Source organism: Muntiacus reevesi, chromosome 13, assembly GCF_963930625.1.
Source record: "Muntiacus reevesi chromosome 13, mMunRee1.1, whole genome shotgun sequence".
Lineage (NCBI taxonomy): Eukaryota > Metazoa > Chordata > Mammalia > Artiodactyla > Cervidae > Muntiacus > Muntiacus reevesi.
Window position 1 is genome coordinate 3189261 of NC_089261.1, and position 24252 is coordinate 3213512.

Here is a 24252-nt window from a genome sequence, read left to right on the forward strand (position 1 = left end):
GATGTTTTTAGTCTGGTTTCATAACCTTTTTGTTTAAAATGCTTGATGTAAGAGATTATGGCTATAAATAGGAATCTCATCCTTTTTAGGGTTTCCTCCTGCATTGCTGGACTTAGAAACCCTTATGACCTGTTACCTGATCTTCAGTGGATACAGTCCAAGTTCATGTGTTAGACTCCATAGAATTAATAGGGGTGGTTTTACATGGTCTGTGTTGAAAAGAGTGATATTTATCCAATATCATCTCAAATAAAGAACCAGGGAGGGTATTTGGGAGAGGTTATGAGGGAAAAGAGGAGAAAATGAGCAAGTGATGAATCTGAGAGCCACGTCCTATTAGAGAGGGTCTTCCAGTACCTGGCGATGACGGGCTTCTCAGGATACAGTCCCCAGAGAAAGGGAGGCACCCAGCTTCGCTAAGTGTCAGGGTTCAGGGCAGAGCACAAAGCCGGGAGCAGGAGCGTGATGTCCAGTGGTCGGACAGCACCCCCCCCCCAGGTCTCCAGGGCACAGATGCTGGACTTCTACTTCTTCATCATCCTGCCAAGTACCTGTGAGGGACCCTGTGTATCTGGGCATAGAGGGATTCTGTTTGTATTTGGAGACCAGAGAAGAAAGGAGTTATTATCAACGACCTCATACAGATGGACCAGGATGACTCTCTAGTTTGGTTCTGGTTCATCACACATGGATGATCAGGGAGCATTTCAGCAGTATCAGGAACTATTTTTGTTTAGTTTTGCTTTTCCCTGAGACTTCACATGAATTGAATGCATAGTTGGGTGTAGATTCATCATGAAACAGAAGGTTTTTCAAGTGTAGTAGGTATTTATGCAAGGTGTGTGACATTTGAAAATTCTCCAAGAAGAAGATGACAGGCTGTTTCTTGTCGCACTCCCCCAGCTGTCTGTTCCCTGTCCTCCCTTCAGGACTGGGATGGACGGAGCCCAGCCCCATGGCTGCAGGTCTGCAGACCCAGGAGGCCCAGGGCAGGCCGGCCACAACCCCATCTTCCTGCACCCCCACGACAGTGAGGCCACGGGCCCTGATGGTCCAGGTCTCTGCAACAGGAGGACCATGAGTGACTGTCCAGTTTGATCTCAGAAAAAATAAAGAAGTGGGACGTGGGACCTGGAAAAAATGTTTCTGCAGTTGAGGTGCCATCAGATAATTCATAGGCAGAGAACCTGCGGTAGAAGATAGCATAGCCTGTCTTGAGAGGCAGCCAGGGCCTTCTCTGCTGACTCCTCAGGACTCACCTTGTGTGAGGGCTCAGTTCATTCTGAAGGAAGAAAAATCCCCATATCTTCTCCATCCAGTTACTAGGAGCCTGGAGGACCATGAGTTTTAGAAGATGCCGACCTGTTAGCAGCACCGTGGATACGAGGAGGGAGCAGGGAGCAGGAGCCAGAGTTCCTGTCAGCATCTGAGCTGAGGACCGGTCCCTGCAGCCTGGGACCCACACTCTGTGGAACGAGAGGATGCAGATGAGGAGGAGCAGGGCTGCGATGGAGCGTTTTTGCTGAAGACACAGCACCTGCTCAGGGGAATTTACTCCAGAGGTTGAGGGAGGGGCAGGTGGGCTCTGGAGTCAGATATGTGGGTTCCTGGGATGCCTGCGCTGTCTCGGGTCACAGCACGATCCTGTGTGTCTCCTCCCTCCCTTCACAGAGGTCTCTGTGCAGAGAAGCCTTCCTTGGAAACCCCTCTATGGAAACTCCTCACTGAAACCAGGCTCAGAGCCAAAGTCCGTGGCCCAGCGGTTTTTATCTCACTTCTTCGTAATCTGAGGCACTGCGGGAACCTACAGCACAGTAATAGTCAGCCTCGGCCTCGGGCTGCAGCCCAGAGAGGAGCAGGAGCCCTGCACTGGCCCAGGCGTCCTTGGATCCAGAGAAGCGGCTGGGGACCCAGAGCCCTGGTGCTTTGGGGAGTCTGAGTTGTAGGACAGGAGGTACCGGGGAGGACTCCCTGGCTTTTGCTGGTACCAGGTTCTAGGCAGGCTGCCACCACTGTAGCCGCTGCTCGGGGTGCAGGAGAGTCTGGCTGAGGCTCCCGGAGACGCGGACAGGGAGGCGGGCTGAGTCAGCCCAGGCTGGGAGACGGAGCCTGCAGACCCAGACACGTGGAGACGCGGCAGGAGCTGCGGGAAAGGTTCCCGGAGTCTGCGCCCCGGGGGCTGAGGCAGGCCGGGACCGAGCCCTGGTGCGCGCGGCCCGCCACTACCTGTGCAGAGAGAGAGGGGCAGGAGCAGGAGAGGAGTCCAGGCCACGGGGTCACAGGACCCTGGTCCCCACAGTGCGCTGGGCTGCCCCAGGCCTCCTGTTCTCCCCCAGACTCTGAGAGGAGGGGCTGCCATGCAAATGGGGCCCACCCAGGGCCCACCCAGCCCCTCCTTGACCCTGGGGCTGCATCGAGCTCAGCTCCCGGCCCAGACTGTAGGCGAGGGAGGGGCTCCCCCCTCGGCAGCCCTTGGAGGAAGGCCCTGCTGAGACCGCGCGGGTCCCTGCTCAGGGGTCCCTGCAGCCAGAGAGGACGCACTGCGGAGTCCCTCCAGGAGCACAGGCCCCGCCCCCAGCCCAGGTTTTGGAGCCAGTGGTGCTCCCTAAGCAGCTGTGTAAGGACCCCAGGGCAGTCCCACATCACCCCCTGCTGGTAACATGTGGAAAATCTTTGCTGAAAAAGGGAATGAAATTCTAAGTTCTCTAAGAAAGTGCAACATTTGTTCTAGTAGAGACAATAAGTAAACAGATGAAGATACTTAGAAGAAACAGAATATTTTGTCCTGGAATTATTCCACAAAAAGACATAATGGATCCTTATTTAGCGTAAATATCTAACTAATTTCAGGAGTTATATCCTTCCCATACATTTGATTTGTATTTTTATAAGCATTGAAAAAGATGTAAAATTTGTGGCTCTTTGAGAAAGCAGTTAAAGTGTTTTACATACAACCCATAAATAAAACACATAACAGGGAAATTTATAGGACTTCCCTTGTTTTCCTGTGTTTCAGGATCTGCCTGTTGATGAAAGGGACATGTTTTCAGTCAGGTCCAGGAAGCTCCCACATTCTGCAGAGCAACTCAGCAGGAAAGCAGAACTGCTGAAGCTCCCCGTCCCAAGCAGGTGCTCTGCAACAAGAGAATCCACCCCAGTGAGAAGCCAGTTGAGTGAAATGAAGAGCGGCCATGCCGCCCCACAGCAGGAACACAGCCCGAGCAGTGAAGGCCAAGCACAGCCATCAGTCAATCAATCAATCAATCAATCAAGTTTAAAGAAACAACCAGACAACCAAACCAGGAAAAGGGAATACTACAAACCACTATCATAAAATATTGATTCAAATACTCTACACAAAATGAAAAATTAGAAAATTAGAAAAATTCTAATATCAGGTTAAGAAATTGACAGTGTTACCAATGTTATTTTTTCAAATATATGTTATATTTTATACTAGACTCTCAACCTTAAATTTACAGAGCAATCCAGTTCACACACTCTCAGCCGCCCCCGACCCCATCAGGCTCTTCTCGTGTCTCTGGACCCAGGGCGTTTGCCGAGGCCAACCTGGGCGCATCCTCCTTGTCCAAGGCGACTGAGGCCGCCCCAGGGAGCAGCCTGGAGGGAACCTGGTGACCCTGGTGCTCGGTGGGCAGCGGGTCAGTGAAGGCAAGGGGAAGGTGGGGGGATTTGCTAGTGCAGGACCCCAACGCTCTGTGCCACTGCCCGGGAGGAAATAACGCTGGCCTGAGCAGTTGTTGTAGATTCTGTGGAGGGTGATCTTCATCTTTTACCCAGTGGAATAATTACCCAGTGGAATAATTCCCGCTCTCAGTGGAGCCTGAATATTACTGCATTCATTGGAAATGATGTGGTAATTCATCTAGCTCGATTGTTTGAAAAGTAGAAAAAAAACATTGAAAAAGGGAAAGGTCTGGAAGGCTGGAACAAAGGCTTCTCATACCTGCCAGAGCTCATATTGTGCTTGATTTTCATCAAACAGCTGGTGGTATCCAGGAACAACAGAGAGGAGAACAAGCAGGAAAAAATTGGGGTACCACAAAAAGGGCATGTGCCCCGTTCATTCTTCCAAAGAGGACGAGAGTGAACTTAGGATTTGTGATCTTGATTCTGACTTTGATGGCTTTTCTGAGTGGTTCCAAGGTCTGGTTAGCCACTACAAATCTCTATACCCCACTTTGGAAATAGACACTGAAGATGAATTCCAAAAATTCAAGGGTTATATGGAAAGGTATATGCAAGATATATGGAGTTTACTTCCTATATGAGGCTTTCCATGGACCAATCAAAGAAAATCTTGGTAGAAGGTGCAAATGCAGAACTGCTAGATACTGATTTTGAAATTTCTCCTTTCATAACCTCTTTGAACTGTACAGTTGGCGGTGTTTGTACTGACTTGGGTATGCCCCCTTAAAATGTTGGAGAAGTGTATGGAGTTGTGAAAGCTTATACAACTAGAGCTGGGATTGGTCCCTTTCCTAGAGAGCAAGACAATGAAATTGGAGAATTATTACAAACAAGGGATAGAGAGTTTGGTGTAACTACAGGAAGGGAAAGATCAGTCTGGTTGGACCTTGTTTTGATTAAATATTCTCATATGATTAATGGATTTACTGCATTGGTACCCAAAAATTTTGATATTTTGGACATATTTATGGAAATCAGAGTTGAAGTTGCATACAAGTTAGATGATAAGATTATAACTCACTTCCCAGTAAACCAACAACCCTTAAATAAATGAACTTAAATGTAAGACCCTCCAGAATGGAACACAGAGATATGAAATGCAAGGACATTTAAGGAACTACCTATTAATCCCCAGAATTGTTCGATTTATTAAAGATGAAGTTCAAATTCCAGTTAAAATGATTTCCTTAGATAAATCCAGAGTCTAGATTTAAGTCTTTTAAGGATTTCCAGTGATACAAGAAGCATTCCTGGAGAGGTGGGGAAAGGGCTTTCTTAAATATTTCATTTATGATCTAAGAATTCCAAGAATAAAGACATTGAAGTGAGGTTTAACCCCTACAGTTGTTTCCAATCTTTCAAGATGGATGGCTGGTGTGGAGATACATTTTGGCAATTTGCAGTGTCAGCTGCCTTAGCAGCCATGATTGCCAAATCATTTGTTGTCCCTCCTGCTTATGGTGTCATATTTTCTTTTAATTTTAGTAACAATACAATCAATGTTGTTTGAAATCAGATAGAACGATCTCTGTTCATTTCCAAGGCAAACCATTCCATATCACGGTAATCCAAGTCTATGCCCTGAGCAGTAATGCTGAAGAAGCTGAAGTTGAACGGTTCCATGAAGACCTAGAAGACCGTCTAGAACTAACACGCAGAAAAGATGTCTTTTTCAATATAGAGGACTGGAATGCAAAAGTAGGAAGTCAAGAAATACCTGAACTAACAGGCAAATTTGGCCTTGGAGTACAGAATGAAGCACGGCAAAGCCTAATGGAATTTTGCCAAGACAATGCACTGATCATAGCAAACACCCTCTTCCAACAACACAAGAGAAACCGCCACACATGGTCATCACCAGATGGTCAGTATCAAAATCAGATCGATTATATTCTTTGCAGCTAAAGATGGAGAAGTTCTATACAGTCAGCAAAAGCAAGACCAGAAGCTGACTGTGGCTCAAATCATGAACTCCTGATTGCCAAATTCAGACTTAAATGGAAGAAAGTAGGGAAAACCACGAGACCATTCAGTTATGATGAAAGTGATAAATAGATTCAAGGGATTAGATCTGATAGACCTAGATCTGATAGAGTGCCTGAAGAACTATGGATGGAGGTTTGTGACCTTATACAAGAGGCAGGGATCAAGACCATCCCCAAGAAAAAGTAATGCAAAAAGGCAAATGATTGTCTGAGGAGGTCTTACAAACAGCTGTGAAAAGGAGAGAAGCAAGAGGCAAAGCAGAAAAGGAAAGATATACCCACTTGAATGCCGAGCTCCAAAGAACAGCAAGGAGAGATAAGAAAGCCTTCCTCAGTGATCAATGTAAAGAAATAGAGGAAAACAATAGGATGGGAAAGACTAGAGATCTCTTCAAGAAAATTAGACATACCAAGGGAATATTTCATCCAAACATGGTCACAATTAAGGACAGAAATATTATGGACCTAACAGAAGCAGAAGATATTAAGAAGAGCTGGCAAGAATACACAGAAGAACTGTACAAAAAAGATCTTCATGACCCAGATAATCATGATGGTATGATGATTCACCTCGAGCCAGATCCTGGAATGTGAAGTCAAGTGGGCCTTAGGAAACTAGGGATTACTGAGTTGAAATGTGACAAAAACTACGGTGTTCAGAGGTAAAATCTGACAGAAACTAGGGGATTCTGAGGGAAAATCTGACAGAACCTTCGGGATTCTGAGATGAAATCTAAGAAACAAGAGGGTTCTGAGGTAAAATCTGACAGAAACTAAGGGGTTCTGAATTAAAATCTGACAGAGACTCGAGGCGACGGGGTCTGAGGAAAAGTCAGACAGAATTAGGGATTATTGAGATCAAATCTGACAGAAACTAGGGGGTTCCGAGGTAGAACCTGAGAGAAACTAGGGTTTCCTGAGGTGCTAACTGACAGAAATTACGAGCTTCTGAGGCAAAATCTGACAGAAGTTAGGGGGCTCTGAGGTAAAATCTGACAGAAACTAGGGGGTTGTGTGGTAAAAATCTGACAGAAACAAAGGGATTCTGTGGCAAAATCTGACAGAAACTAGGCAGTTCTAAGGGGAAATTTGACAGAAATTAAGGGATACTGAGGTAAAATTGAACAGAAACTATAGTCTTCTGAGGTAAAATCTGGCAAAAACTAGGGCATTCTGTGGTGAAACCTGAAAGAACTAGGGGGTTCTGAGGTAAAATATGACAGAAACTAGGGATTTCCTAGGTAAAATTTGACAGAAATGAAGGGGTTCTGAAGTAATATCTGACAGAAACTAGGGATTACTGAGGTGAAATGTGACAGAAATTAGGGGATTCTGGGGTAAAATCCGACAGAAACTAGGGGTTTCCAAGGTAAAATCTGTAAGAAACTAGGTGGTTGGGGGGGGGGGGGAGGGTCGGTTCTGATGTTAACCTTGACAGAAATTAAGGGGTTCTGTGGTAAAATCTGACAGAAACTATGGGATTCTGATGTAAACTCTGAGTGAAACTAGGGGCATTCTGAGGTAAAATCTGACAGAAACTAAGGGGTTCTGTGGTAAAATCTGACAGAAACAAGGTGGTTCTTAGGGACAAATCTCACAGAAACTAGGGGGTTCTGAGGTAAAATTTGACAGAAATGAAGGGGTTCTGAGGTAATATCTAACAGAAACTTGGGATTACTAAGGTGAACTGTGGCAGAAAATAAGGGCTTCTGAGGTGAAATCTGACAGAAACTAGGGGGTTTTGAGGTAAAATTTGACAGAAAATAGGGACTCCTGAGGTAAAATCTGTGAGAAAGTAGGGGGGTTGTGAGGTAAGACTTGACAGAAACTAAGGGGTTCTGTGGTAAAATCTGAGAGAAACTAGGTTCTCCTTAGGTAAATCTGACAGAATATAATGGGTTTTGTGGTAAAATCTGACATAACCTAGGGGCTTCTGACATAAAATCTGACAAAAACTAGGGTGTTCTGGGGTAAAATCTGACAGAATTACATGCTTCACAGGTAAAATCAGATAGAAACTAGATGATACTGAGGTATAGTCTGAGAGAAACTAGGAACTCTTTTTGTAAAATCTGACAGAAACGAGGGGATTCTTAGGTAAAATCTGACAGAAATCAGGGGGTATGTAGGTAAAATGTTACAGAAACTGGAGGCTTCTGAGGTAAAAACTAGGTAGAAACTAGGGGGTATTAAGGTAAAATATGACAGAAACTAGGGGATTCTGATGGAAAATCTGACAGAAGCCAGGGGCTTCTAGGGTAAAATCTGACAGAAACTAGGGGCTCCTGAGGTAAAATCTGTGAGAAACTAGGGGGATTATGGGGTAAATGCTGACAGAAACTGAGGGGTTCTGTGGTAAAATCAGAAAGAAACTAGGTTTTCCTTAGGTAAATCTCACATAGCATAGGGGCTTCTGAGGAGGAGAAGGGGACGACAGAGGATGAGATGGTTGGATGATATCATCGACTCAATGGGCATGAGTTTGAGCAAGCTTCAGGAGTTGGTGATGGACAAGGAAGCCTGGCATGATGCAGTCCATGGGATCGCAAAATGTCAGACAGGACTGAGGTTGAAATCTGACAGAAACTAAGGGGTTCTGTGGTAAAATCTGACAGAAATTAGATGACTCCGTGGTAAAATCAGACAGAAACTCGGGGATTCTGAGCTAAAATCTGACAGAAACTAGGTGGTTCTGAAGTAAAATCTGACAAAATTACAGGCTCCACAGGTAAGATTGGATAGAAACTAAGCGATACTGAGCTATAATCTGAGAGAACCTAGGGACTCCTTTGGTATAATCTGACAGAAACTAGGGGGTTCTGACATAAAACCTGAGAGCATCTAGGGAGTCTCTGAAGTAAAATCTGGCAGAAACTAAGGGATTCTGTAGTAAAATCTGACAGAAACTAGATTCTCCTTAGGGAAAATCTGACAGAAACTAGGTGGTTCCATGGTAAAATCAGACAGAAATTAGGGGGTTCTGAGGTAAAATCTGATAGAAACTAGGTGGTTCTGAAGTAAAATTTGACAGGATGACAGGCTCCGGAGGTAAAATCTGATAGAAACGAGGCAATACTTAAGTATAGTTTGACAGATACTAGGGACTCCTTCATCGAAATCTCACAGAAACTAAGTGCTCCAAGGTTACATCTAACAGAAACTAGGGACCCCGTAGGTAAAATCTGACAGAAACTAGGGCATTCTGAAGTGAAATTGACAGAAACTGGTCAATGGTTGTCTGAGGTAAAATCAGACTGAAAGTGGGATTCTGTTGTAAAATCTGACAGAAACTAGGGGGTCTGAAGTAATATCTGACAGAAACTGGGAAGTTCTGAGGTACAATCTGACAGAAACCAGGATGTTCTCAGGTAAAATCTGAGAGAGTGAAGAGGTTCTGAAGTAAAATCTGAAAGAAACCAGGGATTGAGAGATAAAATCTAACAGAAACTAGGAGATTTTGAGTGAAAATCTGACAAAAAGATGGAGGTTCTGAAGCAAAATTTCAGAAAATATGAGGTTCTTAGGTAAATTACAGAAACTAGGAGATTCTGAGGTTAAATCTGATGAAAACTAGGAAGTTCTGATTGAAAAACCAACAGAAAGAAGGAGGTTCTCAGCTAAAATCTTAGAGGACATCCAGAGTCTTCCTGTGACCCCAAAAGTTACAGGCCTACCAGGAAGCCACACTGCTGAGGACAGAGACCTCCTGCCCCTCCCTCTATATCTGAAGTAAATTCATCATAGCAAGTGATGTATCTGAACAAATGATCCCAGCGTTATTGAGTCGAAGCCCTCTCTGCTCATCACATGACAGGCCAATGAATTGGAGGAGATGTGTTATGGCAAGGAATATGACTTTATTCAGAATGCGGGCTCACTGAGATGACATATTAATGTCTCAAAATAACCAACTACTAGAGGTCAGAAGGCCAGGTTCGTTTATATTACCAGAGAGTGACGTGGTGTAGAAATACAGTCAAAAGGCCGAATAGAGAGGGATAGGCTCTGAGGAAGCAAAGTAAATAGGGCCACTGGTCTTTAAAACATCTTAATGAAGGGCCAGCCTTTAGAAGGAATGTGTTAATCTCTTCTCTTCACAGGTGAGCAGAAGTCAGATTATGTCTCATAATAAAGACACTTCAGTTTAGCAATCAGGCAGAGGACTAAGGTCTTCTGATTGTCACTTTTCAGTCAATAAATCCTGTCTAATTCTTTGAGAATCCAGCACGCCTGGACCAAAAACTGCAGGACGCCAACTTCCCTGTCCATAGCCAACTCACGGAGCTTGCTCAAACTCATGTCCTTCAAGTCAGTGAGGATATCAAACCATCTCATCCTCTGTCATCCCCTTCTCCTCCTGCCCTCAATCTTTCCCAGCATCGGGGTCTTTTCCAATGAGTTGACTCTTTGCATCAGGTGACCAAAGTATTGGAGATTCAGCTTCAGCATCAGTCCTTCCAATGAATATTCAGGATTGCTTTCCTTGAGGATTGACTGGTTTGATCTCTTTGGTGTCCAAGGGACCCTCAAGAGTCTTCTCCAGCACCACAGTTCAAAAACATAAATTGTTTGGCCCTCAAACTTCTTTATGGCCCAAATCTCACATGTGTACATGACTACTGGAAGAACCATAGCTTTGTCTATGAGAACCATTGTCAGCAGGTGATGTCTCTGCTTTTTAATATGCTGTCTAGTTTGGCCATAGCTTTTCTTCCAAGGAGCAAGCTTCTTTTACTTTCCTGGTTGCAGTCACTGTCCACAGTGAATTTGGAGCTCAAGAAAAGAAAATCTGCCACTGTGTTCACTTTTCCCTCATCTGATTCCATAAAGTGATAGGATGAGATGCCATGATCTTCATTTTCTGAAAATTGAGTTTTAAACAAGCCTTTTCACTCTGCTCTTTCACTCTCATCAACAGGATCTTCACTTTCAGCCATGAGGGTGATATCCTTTGCATATCTGAGGTTGTTGATATTTCTCCCAGCAGTCTTGATTCCAGCTTGTGATTCATCCAGGCCATGATGGGCCCGTCATTTCCATGATGTACTCTGCATATACATTAAATAAGCAAGGTGACAACATACAGCCTTGACGTCCTTTTTTCCCCAATTTCGAACCAGTTCTTTGTTCCATATCTAGTTCTAACTGTTGCTTCTTGTCCTGCATACAGGTTTCCCAGGAGGCAGGTAAGTTGACTGCTATCCCCATCTCTTTAGGAATTTCTCACAATTTAGTTTAAATAAATCACAATTTCGTTTATTGTGATTCACACAGTCAAAAGTTTTAGCCAAAGAATTGATGCTTTTGAACTGTGGTGTTGGAGAAGACTCCTGAGTGTCCCTTGGACTGCAAGGAGATCCGACCAGTCCATCCAAAAGGAGATGTTCATTGCAAGGACTGATGCTGAAGCTGAAACTCCAATACTTTGGCCACCTGATGCGAAGAGCTGACTCATTTGAAAAGACCCTGATGCTGGGAAAGATTGAGGGCGGGACGAGTAGGGGATGACAGAGGATGAGATGGTTGGATGGCATCACCGACTCAATGGACATGGGTTTGGGTGGACTTCTGGAGTTGGTGATGGACAGGGAGGCATGGTGTGCTGCAGTTCATGGGGGTGCAGAGAGTCGGACACGACCGAGCGACTGAACTGAATGAAGCAGAAGTAGATGTTTCTCTGGAGTTATCTTGCTTTTACTATAATCCAACAAATGTTGACAATTGGATCAGTGATTCCTGTGCTTTTTCTAAATCCAGCTTATACATCTGGAGTTCTCAGTTCAAATACTGTTGAAGCCTAGTTTGAAGGATCTTGAGGATTTCCTTGTTAGCATGTGAAATGAGTGCAATTGTACAGTAACTCCTCCAAATAAAACACAAATGTCAGTGAAAAAAATATTCCCTTACTCACACCCTAAAATTCTCTTTAACTAAGTTTTCAAACCAGTAATGGTGCATGTTTTTCTACAGCCTCAGATCCACTCACAGTGAAGCTGACCACGTGCTTTGGCCCTTCTGCAGGTCCTGGCAGTATCACTGACATTATTATGTTTAATCTGTCAACTAAAAAGGATGCACAGCTTGAGAGTTGCGAGTTAAGTTTTATTTGGTGCAAAATGAGGACTGCAGCCCAGGAGGCACCATCTCAGATAGCTCTGAGAGACTGCTCCAAAGCAGCAGGGGAGAAGGTCAGTATCAAAGGTTATGGTGACCGGGAGTGCAATACCATTTACCACTCATTTAAGAAAAGGTTTTTTGCTAGTCATGAGGATCTGATGTCACCATGAAAGGATTTAGTGCTTCTCTAGATATGAATCAAAGCAAATTGGAAGTGGTCAAACAGTAAAAGGCAACAGTGAACATAGACATTTTAGGAATCAGTGAACTAAAATGGACTGGAACAGGTGAATTTAACTCAGATGACCATTATATCTACTACTGTGGGCAAGAATCCCTTAGAAGAAATGGAGTAGCCATCATAGTCAACAAAAGATTCCGAAATGCAATACTTGGATGCAATCTCAAAAATGACAGAATGATCTCTGTTCATTTCCAAGGCAAACCATTCAATATCACAGTAATCCAAGTCTATTCCCTGAGCAGTAATGCTGAAGAAGCTGAAGTTGAATGGTTCTATGAAGACTTAGAAGAACTGCTAGAACTAGCACCCAAAAGCATGCACGGGTGTGGCTGCAGCCAAGCTGTCCCCTCGCTGACAGCATGGATAATGTTTCCAGCACAGGTGAGTGTGGCCATCTGTCCTAGGATGTAGTCACTGAATGTGGCTGAGTCAACCCTGCGAGAGCCTTGGTCCTTGTGAGGGGCCAGAGAGGAGGCTGAGAGCAGGACACACTCCCTGTGCAGGAGAGGTGAGGAGCAGAATGGGGGCCTCATAGGTGAGCTCGCCCAGACCTCCCACCTCAGCCCCTGAGCTTCAGGACAGAGAGACACTGTGACTCTCGTATGGCGATGTGGACCTTCTCTTTCCTTGGGGACACTGGGCTCCTGAGTCTTCCCAGGGCCCTTCCCCTGTCCCCCCATCCAGTCACCTGTGCAGAGAGCGACCAGGGTGAGGAACAGAGGGCACCAGGCCATGGTGGACATGGTCAGGGCGTCCTGCCTTCTGTGGCCCCACAGCTGAGCAGCGCGTCCCCACACCGCTGCTCCTTCCCCTCTTCATACTGAGAGGGGAGGGTCCTTTCATGCAAATGAACATCCCCCCCCCCCCCCCCACCTAGCTCTCTGATCCCTCCCTGGGCCCTGGTTCCGGTGCCTGTGCTGGAGGGTGGCCAAGGGGCGAGCAGGGGCGGAGCTGTGGGCGGCCCATGGGTGGGAGGTCACAGCTGGGAGCCCTGAGCAGAAGCCCCTGGGCAGTGCCAGGGGCCTGTTTCCCAGCTCTCAACCCCAGACCCACAGCAACGGGCGACCAGCTCTCCCTGGTGTCCAGGCCCCGACACCGATCCTGTGACCTAGTGATCAGAGCCTCTCAGGGACAGCTCCTGCACCCGGCTCTGTGCACTGTCCCCTCCTTAGGGCCAGATCAGGCGCACCTCATGTGTTCCCTGTGACCTCAAGGCTGTCTGAGGGCTCACCTCAGACCACTCAGGCAAGTCTGTCCACATCGCCCTAGGCTGCTCAGAGGTCAGGACTCAGGGGTTGTCTGGGACGCAAATTTGTTTCAATCAGGATCGAGTCACGGTCGTTCACGACAACCCTATGGATGTAGCTCCGTGGTTGTGCAGGGCATTGGATTCTTTCCTCTTCTGTTAGAAGTTAACTAGTATGTCTTACACGCACACACACACACACACACACACACACACACACAACCCTCAAGGTCCTTTCCAAGGGACAATGTCATTTTGTTCTTAAATATACTCCTTGACCCAATTGTACTGTTTTGCTGGTCTCCTCTTTCCTATGTGAGCTACATAAAATATATCCCAGCTTTCCCCCTGTATCTGCTTGGGAGGCAGAAGCTGTCTTCATTAGTCAGCCTTACTCTGCCCCCAGATCCCGGGACACAGAGGAGAAGCACCGCCTATGAGCAGTTGCCTGTATCATACTCACTCTCCTGGTCTTCCCCTTCCATCCTAGGACAGGAGCCCAGAGTCATCAAGGAAATTGAGTGGCTGCATCTGGAGCCAGAGGAAAAATCGTGGATCCTGAGGGTTGGGGACCCACAGACACCAGGGCTTGGGTTTTCTATGGGACCTGTTGCTGTCTGGGCACATCACATCCCCAGTTTTGTTGCCCTTTCCAGGACAGGAGAACCTGATCGCTAAAGTGGATAATGGGCCTAGCTGAGGCAGCACAGGCTGTGCAAGGGACCCTGGTGGGGACAGGTGGCACGTCACTGCCGCAGAGCCTGAGACTGACAAGACCCCTGCGTGGTGACGGAACTAGCGTCCCTGCTTGTGACGCCGGAGGGTTCGGCCCTGTCACCTCTGCTCACACCCCCACCACCTTCTCAAGAGATAGCACGTAGAAGGAAGCAGCATCATCAATAATGACGTGCTTTACAATCTGGCTAATCACTGCTGACTTTTCACCTCAGCGTGTCTTGTCAGAAAAGTTTTACCACCTGTTTGAATTTTCTTATATGTTCCTGGCTAAATTTTTACTGCTTTCCTACTGACATGGTCAAAGTGTATGCTATCTTTTATTTGGCTGGTACCAGAATGCCTTACACTTTGAACTACTTATAAACTAATATAATTTTAAAATTATATACTGTTGTAAATAATTGTGATCCTGAATGTTTTTGAAGGAGTACGTCAAGGCTGTATATTGTCACCCTGCTTATTTATCTTATATGCAGAGTATATCATGAGAAACGCTGGGCTGGAGGAAGCACAAGCTGGAATCAAGACTGCCGGGAGAGATATCAACAACCTCAGGTATGCAGATGACACCACCCTTAGGGCAGAAAGTGAAGAAAAACTGAAGAGTCTCTGGATGAAAGTGAGAGTAGAGTGGAAAAAGTTGGCTTAAAGCTCAACATTCAGAAAACTAAGATCATGGCATCCAGTCCCATCACGTCATGGCAAATAGATGGGGGAACAGTGGAAACAGTGGCTGACTTTATTTTTCTTGCTTTCAAAATCACTGCAGATGGTGATTGCAGCCATGAAATTAAAAGACACTTACTCCTTGAAAGGAAAGTTATGACCAACCTAGATAGCATATTGAAAAGCAGAGACACTACTTTGTCAACAAAAGTCCATCTAGTCAAGGCTATGGCTTTTCCAGTGGTCATGTATGGATGTGAGAGTAGGAGTATAAAGAAAGCTGAGCGCCGAAGAATTGATGCTTTAGAACTGTGGTGTTGGAGGAGACTCTTGAGAGTCCCTTGGACTGCAAGGAGATCCAACCAGTCGTTCCTAAAGGAGATCAGTCCTGGGTGTTCATTGGAAGGACTGATGAAGCTGAAACTCCAGTACTTTGACCACCTGATGCAAAGAGCTGACTCATTTGAAAAGACCCTGATGCTAGGAAAGATTGAAGGCGGGAGGAGAAAGGGACGACAGAGGATGAGATGATTGGATGGCATCAGCAACTCAAAGGACATGGTGTGGGTGGACTCTGGCAGTTGGTGATGGACAGGGAGGCCTGGTGTGCTGCAGTTCATGGGGTCACAAAGAGTCAGACACAACTTAGCGACTGAACTGAACTGAACTGAAGTGTCCCACTCTTGCAACCCAGGTGGTCTGTAACCCTCCAGACTCCTCTGTCCAGGGGATTCTCCAGGCAAGAACACTGGAGTGGGTTGCCACTTTCTACTCCAGGAGATCTTCCAGATCCGCGAATCGAAAGTGGGTCTCCTGCATGGCAGGCAGATTCCTGAATTGCAGGAAGATTCCTTTCCGACTGAGTTATGATGGAAGCCCCTCTTTGTTCTCGTAACTGTATTTTTTCCATTTATTTCCGTTTCCCTTTTCCCCAAAAATACTTGTACTTGCTCACCAAATAGATTTGATGGTTGTTCACTAAAAATATCTGTCACTTGATTTCATCATCCGAGTCATCTCAGCATTGATGCCTCTGAGTCTCTTTACCCATCATTACCTATTTTTTTGGTTGTTGATATCAGTGATGTTTTTTTTTTTACTAGATACTGGACTTTGGGGAGATTACATGAAGGAACTGTGATTCCAATTTCCTGTTCCTTTTATCTGGAGATTGTCCTGCAGCAGAAGGTAAGGGGTGTGTGTTCACTGACCGGTGACCCAGCAAAGGGGGCACTGACCCCAGTTCTCTGAGCTGCTGCCTCTGACCTGGGAACACGGGGCAACGACTGTCGGCAGCTCCTTCCATCCGGGTGGGTGTGAAACCACACTCTGCTGGGCTGCTGCCCTCAGGGAGGCGAGTCAGGCTGAGGGGGCTGCTGTGCTGCGGTGGGTGGGCGCGGACCCTGGGCTCCCTGGCCTCAGTCGCCAGGGAGGGAGCGGGTGCCTGCAGGGCCAACCGCCTGCGCCCACCTGGTAGTCCGCCCTGTTGACCCGGGGCGGGGGTCAGGCTCATGTCCTCGCTTGCCCCACAGTCACAAACAGGGGGCAGGAGCGCAGACATGCCCGCCTTGTCCCCAGGGTTCTGCTCAGTCACCTGCAAATGGCGACTCGGACTTGGTGACTGAGCAGATCTGCGTGCCAAGCAGATCCGCTCATTATCCGCAGCAGTAACGGAACAAGGCTTTGAGGAGCTGCAGCTTCAAAACCCAAGCTCACCAGGACTCAACGACACAGTGGATACAAAGTGGCATAAAGCAGAAGGTGACCTCGGAAACTTTACTGTTTTTGGACTGAGGGAAATGTTAAATTATACACATAGATAGAAATAGGTTAGTACTAGTATAAAGTATCTTAACAGACCCAAGATCAGGGTTGATAAACACTAATAACTTTCAAAATTTGCTTTACTATTATTATTTGTAATTATCATCTCTGTGTTTAGCACCCAATTGTACTTGACCCAGAGTTGCCTACCTGAACCCCATCTGACCAGTCCAAGGTTACCAGACACACATAGACCCTTCTCCCAGACAGGACATCCCTGGGGCTTATAGAATGCTTCCTAGGACCAAAATCAAAGGCCAGCCTCATGTCTAGTGATGAGAATGATTCTTTACATTCTGGTTAAATGTACGTCACGGATTCCCATTTCCATCCAGAGGGTGTGAGCCTGGGGGACAGCCTCTCACCTCGTGATTCTCAGGGGACCCATGGAGTTGACACAGAGTGGACGTGAGACCAGCATGGAGGCGGCCCTCAGCCAGATCCCATCACAGGATGTGCTGAGACCCCAGTTCCTGACTCTCCAAGGTGGGGAAGAAGTAATCCAGTCCTTCCACTGCTGCTGGACACCCGCCATCACAAAGAGCCATCAGCCACCAGGAGGTTTTTGTCGCACGTCCCCACAGCCCTGGGCACCGTGGGAACACTGAGGCTGCAGTCACACGATGAACATTAATAGTCAGCCTCGTCCTCAGCCTGCAGCTCAGAGATGGTCAGCGAGGCAGTGGAGCAAGAACAGGAGCCGGAGAACCGGGCTGGGATGCCTGAGGGCCGAGAACTTCCCAGCATCACGGTTTGGGGGCAGCACCTGGGCAGTGCTGGCACCAGCCCGCACCATAGAATCCAACATTGTTGCTGCTCCCAGGGCAGGTGAGGGTGACCGACTGACCCAGAGACCGTGACACGGAGGCCTCATGGGTCAGCCCGGATTGCGCCCAGGACCCTGCAGAAAGGATAGAAAGACACGGGACGGTGGGGTGGGTCCCGCAGCACCGCCTGGGCTCCAGGGGCAAAGAGCAGAGCTCTGGGGCCCCCTGGGGCCACGGCCCCAAACCCCGAGGATCCAGTTACCTGCACAGTGGGCGAGGAGGCTGAGGAGGACAGGGGTCCAGGCCACGGTGGGGACGCTCCCTGAGTCCCTCCTTCTAGTCTCTCAGCAGACACAGCCCCTCTGGGCTCCTTCATCCCTCCCACACCCTGAGAAGGCAGGGTCCCCATGCAAGTCAGTGCCTCCCATAACTGTCCCGCCTGCCTTGTCCGCTGAGTCTGCCCGCCTGCTGGGTGTGGGTCCTGTTGTGGGTGGGGCTGGCCTGGCCTGGCCTGGTCAGGGACCCCCCGGGGACCCAGGGGGCCTGGATCAGAGGGTGGTTCTGCAGCTGGGAGCACAGCCCCAGCCCCTCCAGAGCCGCCCTCCAGCGCCCTCTGCTGTCCCAGGAGGGGCTGCCCCACTGGGAGGGAGATGCCAGGACCCCAGAGGGAGCCAGGCTCCTCCCACCCGGACTGCAGGCCCCGCCCCCGAGGGCCCGGATCAGGCCTCAGCGTCCAGGCTCAGCCTTGGTGCTTAGCGCCCCCCTCAGTGTAAGAAGATGAGGGGCCACCCGAGGAGGACTAGTAGGGAGGGAACATCACCCAGGGCAGAAGTGAAAGGAAGGCCCCGCCCTCTGGGGTATAAACTAACTCAGGAAGCTCCAGGGCGGCATGGACGCTGAGTTCCTGGGTTCAGATTCTCAGGAGCAGAAATCCAGGCCCCAAATAAAGGATGTTCGTGGTCCCCAGGCAGAGATGAAGACTCAGGCGGAGAAGCTCTGAGGGCGGGTCCTGGGGCCCTGCTCTCCGCGCCCACTGGCCTCGCGGCCCGCCTCCCACCCCGTCTTTGTCACCAGATCTGCAGGAGCATTTCCTGGGGGAGCAGGAGAAGGAACCGCTCAGCTGAGCCCAGGTCTTTCGCCCTCACCGAGGTTGAAGTCCGCCCAAGGCCCTCTCGGGGTGGACCCGTGCCCCCCACCTCCCCGCCGCTCACCAGCCTCCTCCACAGCCGGCTCCTCACCGTGTCGGGCTCCTGGTTGCCTCCACAGCAGCTGCAGACTCCGCGACTGGGTGTCTGTAACTCATGAGTCTGATGCCAAACCATGAATTGTGACCTCACACGGCAGAGGAGCCTTTCCAATCCTCTCTGTGTCCTGGGTGACACTGCTTTACTTGCCGCATCTATTTCGAGAGGCAGGCACCTCCTGGTGAAAATGAGGACGTGGGTGTCAGTGAAGATGAAGCCAGCAGCCAGTGCTGACAACACGGCTGGGATACCCCTGAGGAACTGGTGCCGGCTCTCAGGTCGCTCCCAGTTCAGGGAAATGGAGGAGATGATAGTGATTCAGCCGAGGCTGACAGTGAGGGAGGGTGGCGGAGGCTGCGTCCACACCTAGTGCCCCGCGATGCCCACAGCAAGCCCACAGGGAGGCCTGCCCAGCTGCCGGAGGATCAGGGAGCAGGAATTTACACCAAACCCAAAGGATGTTTTTAGGAGTCAGCTGTGGGCCAGTTCTTCCTGAGCCTCTGAGGCACTAGGGAAGCACAGAGGAAGCCTTGCCTGCGGGCCCCAGATTGTGCCTTCTCCCCAAAGTAAAAGCTGTGATCCTGACACTCCTCCAGCCCTTCCTGCTCCACACCCACCTCCATCACATGCACACACCACACCCCTCCATCACACACACACACATCTCCATCTCACACACACCTCCATCACACACACACACAAACACACACCCCTCCATCACACACACACACACCTCCATCTCACACACCCCTCCATCACACACACACACAAACACACACCCCTCCATCACACACACACACACCTCCATCTCACACACACACACACACACACACACACACACCCCTCCATCACACACACACACACACACACCATCTCACACACCCCTCCATCACACACACACACCTCCATCTCACACACACCTCCATCACACACACACACAAACACACACCCCTCCATCACACACACAGGTCAGGACCAGGCGTCAGGGGACTGGGGACAGTCTGTGGGGAACATGACGACACCTCCCCCTTTCTCACAGATGCGGGATCTCCCAAAAGGTCCTTCTCCCTGGAGAGGGACCCTGGAGACAGTGGGTCCTGGGGACGTGACATCACGGGCTGCGCCATTACCACACTCTGCGCCTCCTTCATTCACTGGGGCGCCCTCAAAGCTCCCCCACTGCATCCAGGGCCTGCCTGCCCTTCCTCACAGACACCCCTGTGCCCACAGCCTGCCCTTCACCCACCCCGGCTGAGCTGACCTCAGAGTCAGGATCGCTCACGGCTGGAGTGCTGGCCACTCAGCCCTTCCTGCTGCTGTTCTGAGCCCAGATCTGCACTCAGGGCTCCCGCCTCCGCATCCCAGGTCTCCTCCTCCAGGGTGAGGACACAAGTCCTTCCATCCACCGAGTGGGGCCAAGCCCCACGTAGAGGAGCTCAGGGCGTGCCCCGGGATGGCCGCTCAAGAGCCAAGGGTTCAGTCTTGTTATGGTGTTGTGGTTGCTGTTTACCCGAATCACAGACACGATCTCTTTCAACTCCCCTCTTTGATGGGTAAGTTTAGCGAATCGGACTGAGGCGGGGAGATTCAGAGTTTGCCCCCCAGGAGCGCCCAGGAGGAAGCATCTCCCGGGATCCACAGTGGCCTGTGAGACAAAAGACAAGGATATGGGCAAGTGTGGAGTCTGAGAGGCGTGTCCTAATGGGGAGGATCTCCCAGTACCTGGAGAGGAGGGCAGCAATCACTGGGAAAAGGGAGGACCCAGCTTCCCTAAGGGTCAGGGTTCAGGCAGAGCACAAAGCCTGGAGCAGGACAGGAATGTGTGGGGGATGGGAGAGGCCCCCTGGGGCTCCAGGGCACAGATGCTGGACTTCTGCTTCCTCGGCATCCTGCTCAGTTCCTGTGAGGGACCCTGTGTATAAGGGCACATGGGCATTCTGCTTGGATTTGGAGACCAGAGAGAAAGGCAGAAAATTTCATGAACCCCATAAAATTGGACCAGGATGAGGGTATGAGACTGCCTGGACTTAATAACATAAGTGACAGCAGAGACCTAAGCCAGCACTGCTGATGTCACCATCAGGCTCAGGGCAGTGATGGGTCCCACCCTGCAGTAGTTGGCAAACTTCCATCAGACATCCCCATCACACGGGAATTCCTTGTGGCTGTGGTTAGTGATGAGGTGTGTGACACTGATGACCAGTCTCCTCATCAGGATGGGGTCCAAAGTGATCCAGGAGGGCATGTGGACCCACCAGCAGCCAGAGAGCAGGGCCGAACCACTCAGTGTCCCTCCATTCTGTCCTGGGTCACAAAGGCAGGGCTTTGCCTGGAATCCCTGGTCATCATTGCCATGGGGATCCCGTGTCCCTGCAGCTCCCTCTGCAGGAGATGGTGCTCTCGGGTCTGGGCTCCTCAAGGGCATCATTAGCAGAGGGCCATGGGCATGTATTGTGGATCCCCTGCTCCTGACAGTCCACAGACCACCCCGACTCTGAAGTAGGAAATGCTCCGATGGGGTGGAGAGGAGAGCAGGGGAGGGCAGAACACAGCCAGCACCTTGGGTCAGGAGAACCACTCCCGGGGTTCCCTGCCTCGTGGGATGTGTCAGCGGTGCCCCTCACTCCTCAGGGTCTCTGCTCTGACCCTTCAGGAGCAGAGTGCACGCCCTGGGGTCAATCCGCCTGCTGGGATGGTCCACAGACTCTGCTGAAGGCACATCTGGGAAAGCCTCCTGCTCCTGATCTCAGGGGAGGGAGCTCAGGTCCATGGCTCTCTTGATTACATGGATGATCAGGGTGCACTTCGCTGGTGTCAGAATCTGTTTACATTTTCTGAGACTTCAGCAAAACTGACTGAACAATTGGGAGAAGAATTATTATGAACTAAAACGTGCCCCAGGAATTCACTGATTCTGGGGAATTTATTTAAAATTTGACAGTTCTCTAAGAACAAGCCCCTGACAGGCTGAGGTTCTCGTCCCAGTTTCCATCTGCCTGTGTCTCTGTGAGAAGCCCTGTTGTACCAGCCTGCATGGTCAGAGTCAGCCTCGTCCTCAGGCTCCAGCATAGAGATGAGCAGGAGCCCTGCGTCATCTGAGCCACCTTTGGATCCAGAAAACCCTCGGGGGACCCCGGAGCCTGGTTCTTCCTGGAGTCTGAGTGGTAGGACAGGAGGGCTGAGGAGGGCTCGCTGGCTTCTGCTGGTCCCAGTATAGAGTACAGCGGCGACAGTGATGTCCCTGCTCAGGGTGCAGGGAGCCACAGCATCACCTGTGGTCTGAGGGGGACAGGGTTCTCCCCACACAGGGGCCATGACACCACTGATGGTGTCAACCGTCCAGGGCATCAGGGCTGCGGTGTGGACGCCCACACCAACCAGCTCTAGGGGCTGAGCTGTCCTGTGTGAGAGAAACCAAGGATAACCAGAGGTGGAATTCATATACCTGCAACCTTATAGACGACAGCTAACAATACAGCCATTAAGTTGAGATTCTTCTAAATTATCAGTTGAAAATAATAGGAAAACACACTACTCAAGATCAGAAATTAAAATGATAGTGTTTGAGTAAGTTGGTTGGAAATTGCTGGTTTGAACAAATTTGCTTTCCACTAAATGGTCTCACATGGAGCAGAAGGACTGGGAAGAGCAGCCTAGGTCGTTGGGGTGAAAACCTTGGCAGTAAGCTGTGAAGTCCGGCCAAACATTCATGTTCCCACCGTGTGAAATGAAACACGATTTATGTCCATTTCACAGCTGCTGCTGTAGTGTCTGCTTTGACAGAGACGGTTCAGCCCTGGGAGGCCCATGTCTGGAGGAGAGCAGGTTTTTGTCTCACTTCCCCCCAGGCCTGGAGCACTGTGCAATCTTCATAGCTACTACTCCCGTAAGTTGCACAGTAATAATCCCCCTCGTCTTCAGCCTGGAGCGAAGTGATGGTCAGGGTGGCTGTGTTGCCAGAACTGGAGCTGGAGAACCGGTCAGGGACACCGGAGTATCGAATGGTAGTACCATAGATAAGGGATCTGAGCCCCGATCCTGGGATCTGTTGGTACCAGTTCAGATAATTGCCATAGCCAATGTCGTTGCTGCTCCCAGTGCAGGAGATGGTGACCGTCTGGCCCGGGGACCCGGACACGGAGGACGGCTGAGTCAGCACATCCTGGGCCCAGGATCCTGGAAGGGGAAGAGACAGAGATGGTGACTCTGGGCACCAGGCACGAGAGCAGGGAGCGGGGCCTGTGTGTCTTCCCAGGGCCCTTCCCCTGTCCCCCCATCCAGTCACCTGTGCAGAGAGCGACCAGGGTGAGGAGCAGAGGACACCAGGCCATGGTGGGCATGGTCAGGGCGTCCTGCCTTCTGTGGCCCCACAGCTGAGCAGCGCGTCCCCACACCGCTCCTTCCCCTCTTCATACTCTGAGAGGGGGCGGGGCCTTTCATGCAAATGACCCCCCCACCCCCAGCTCTCTGATGCCTCCCTGGGCCCTGGGTCAGGTCCCTGTCCCTCGGGGTAGCCAGATCAGGGGTGGGGTGTGTGGGGCTTGGGAGAGGGAGGTCACCGCTGGGAGCCATTCATGCAAATGCCCACCCCCACCCCGTGTTACACTGTCGGTTCGGGACCCTTCAGAACAGCCTGGGAAAGCCCCCTGGTTTCCCGTCCAGACACACTTCCTGTTACCAGGTGATCAGAACTCTTCGAGTCAACTCTCCCAAGGCTGGTTTTGACATGACACAGTTCAGAAAGTGTTTGGTTGGAGAAGAACAGCCCAGGTAGTTCACCCTGTAGTGTGTGCGTGTTACACTGTGGGTGTGTGACTTTGAGACTTTAAATGAACCAAAATGTGTGCATGGATTAGTGAAAATCTAAGGTCATAACTTTAAATAGGTGCATAAATATAACTGAAGGAAATGTTCAGTCGCTAAGTTGTGTTTGACTCTGGTTCTGTTTTAATTTTGCATTGCCATGGTTCTGCTTCTAAAACATCATTTTCTTTGCAGGTTCTGTTCATCAAATAAGACAATTTTAACTAAATCCCATGACAGTATCTTATGAAATTTTATTATTAAGTAAAAGAACATTTTTACAAAGATCTTGGCATTCTTAATTATACTGGCCTCTGAGTGAGGCAGGGCCAGAAGCAATCTTTCTAACTCTTATGGCATCTCCACTGAGGGATTTTCATGTCTTAGCAGGAAGCTCTATCTGTGAAAACAGGGCAGGCTGAGTTATCAGAGCCACGGGTCCGTCTCAGGTCTGAGATGAGACACAGAACATGACAAGGCAGATCAGTTTTCTTCAGGACACTCAGACGTGACCACGGGGAGCAAACCTGACTTAGACGTGGTCCAGATGGAACAGCAGTGATGGCCCCGGGGGCAGAGCCCCAGGAGGGCGCCTGCTTTCCCAGCCGAGGGCCCCAACAGCTTCTCTGCTCACTGTGCATAAAATCAATCCCACAGCAGCTGAGCAGAGACACTCCTCAGCCAGGAGTCATTTCCCAGCTCTCAGGACAAGGGTTTCTCTCCCAACATGATTCCTCACTCAAGGGCACAGAGATCGGAGTGTGAGCATTCACGGGATAAATCAGCTACTAGAGGGCTTCCTGGATCTCTTGGGAAACAACGGAACCTGGGGAGGAGCAGGGAAGAAAGAAACTGCGGTCACACATAGAGCCAGAGACCTGAGGCTTCTCGGGAAGGAAGGGTTAGA

The 24252-nt window shown here is 49.5% G+C and overlaps 1 pseudogene; it reads left to right on the top strand.

The window, feature by feature from the left end:
- Positions 1–465: 465 nt before the first annotated feature.
- Positions 466–24252, top strand: part of LOC136145446 (adenylosuccinate synthetase isozyme 2-like) — a 130969-nt pseudogene continuing 107182 nt past the window's right edge.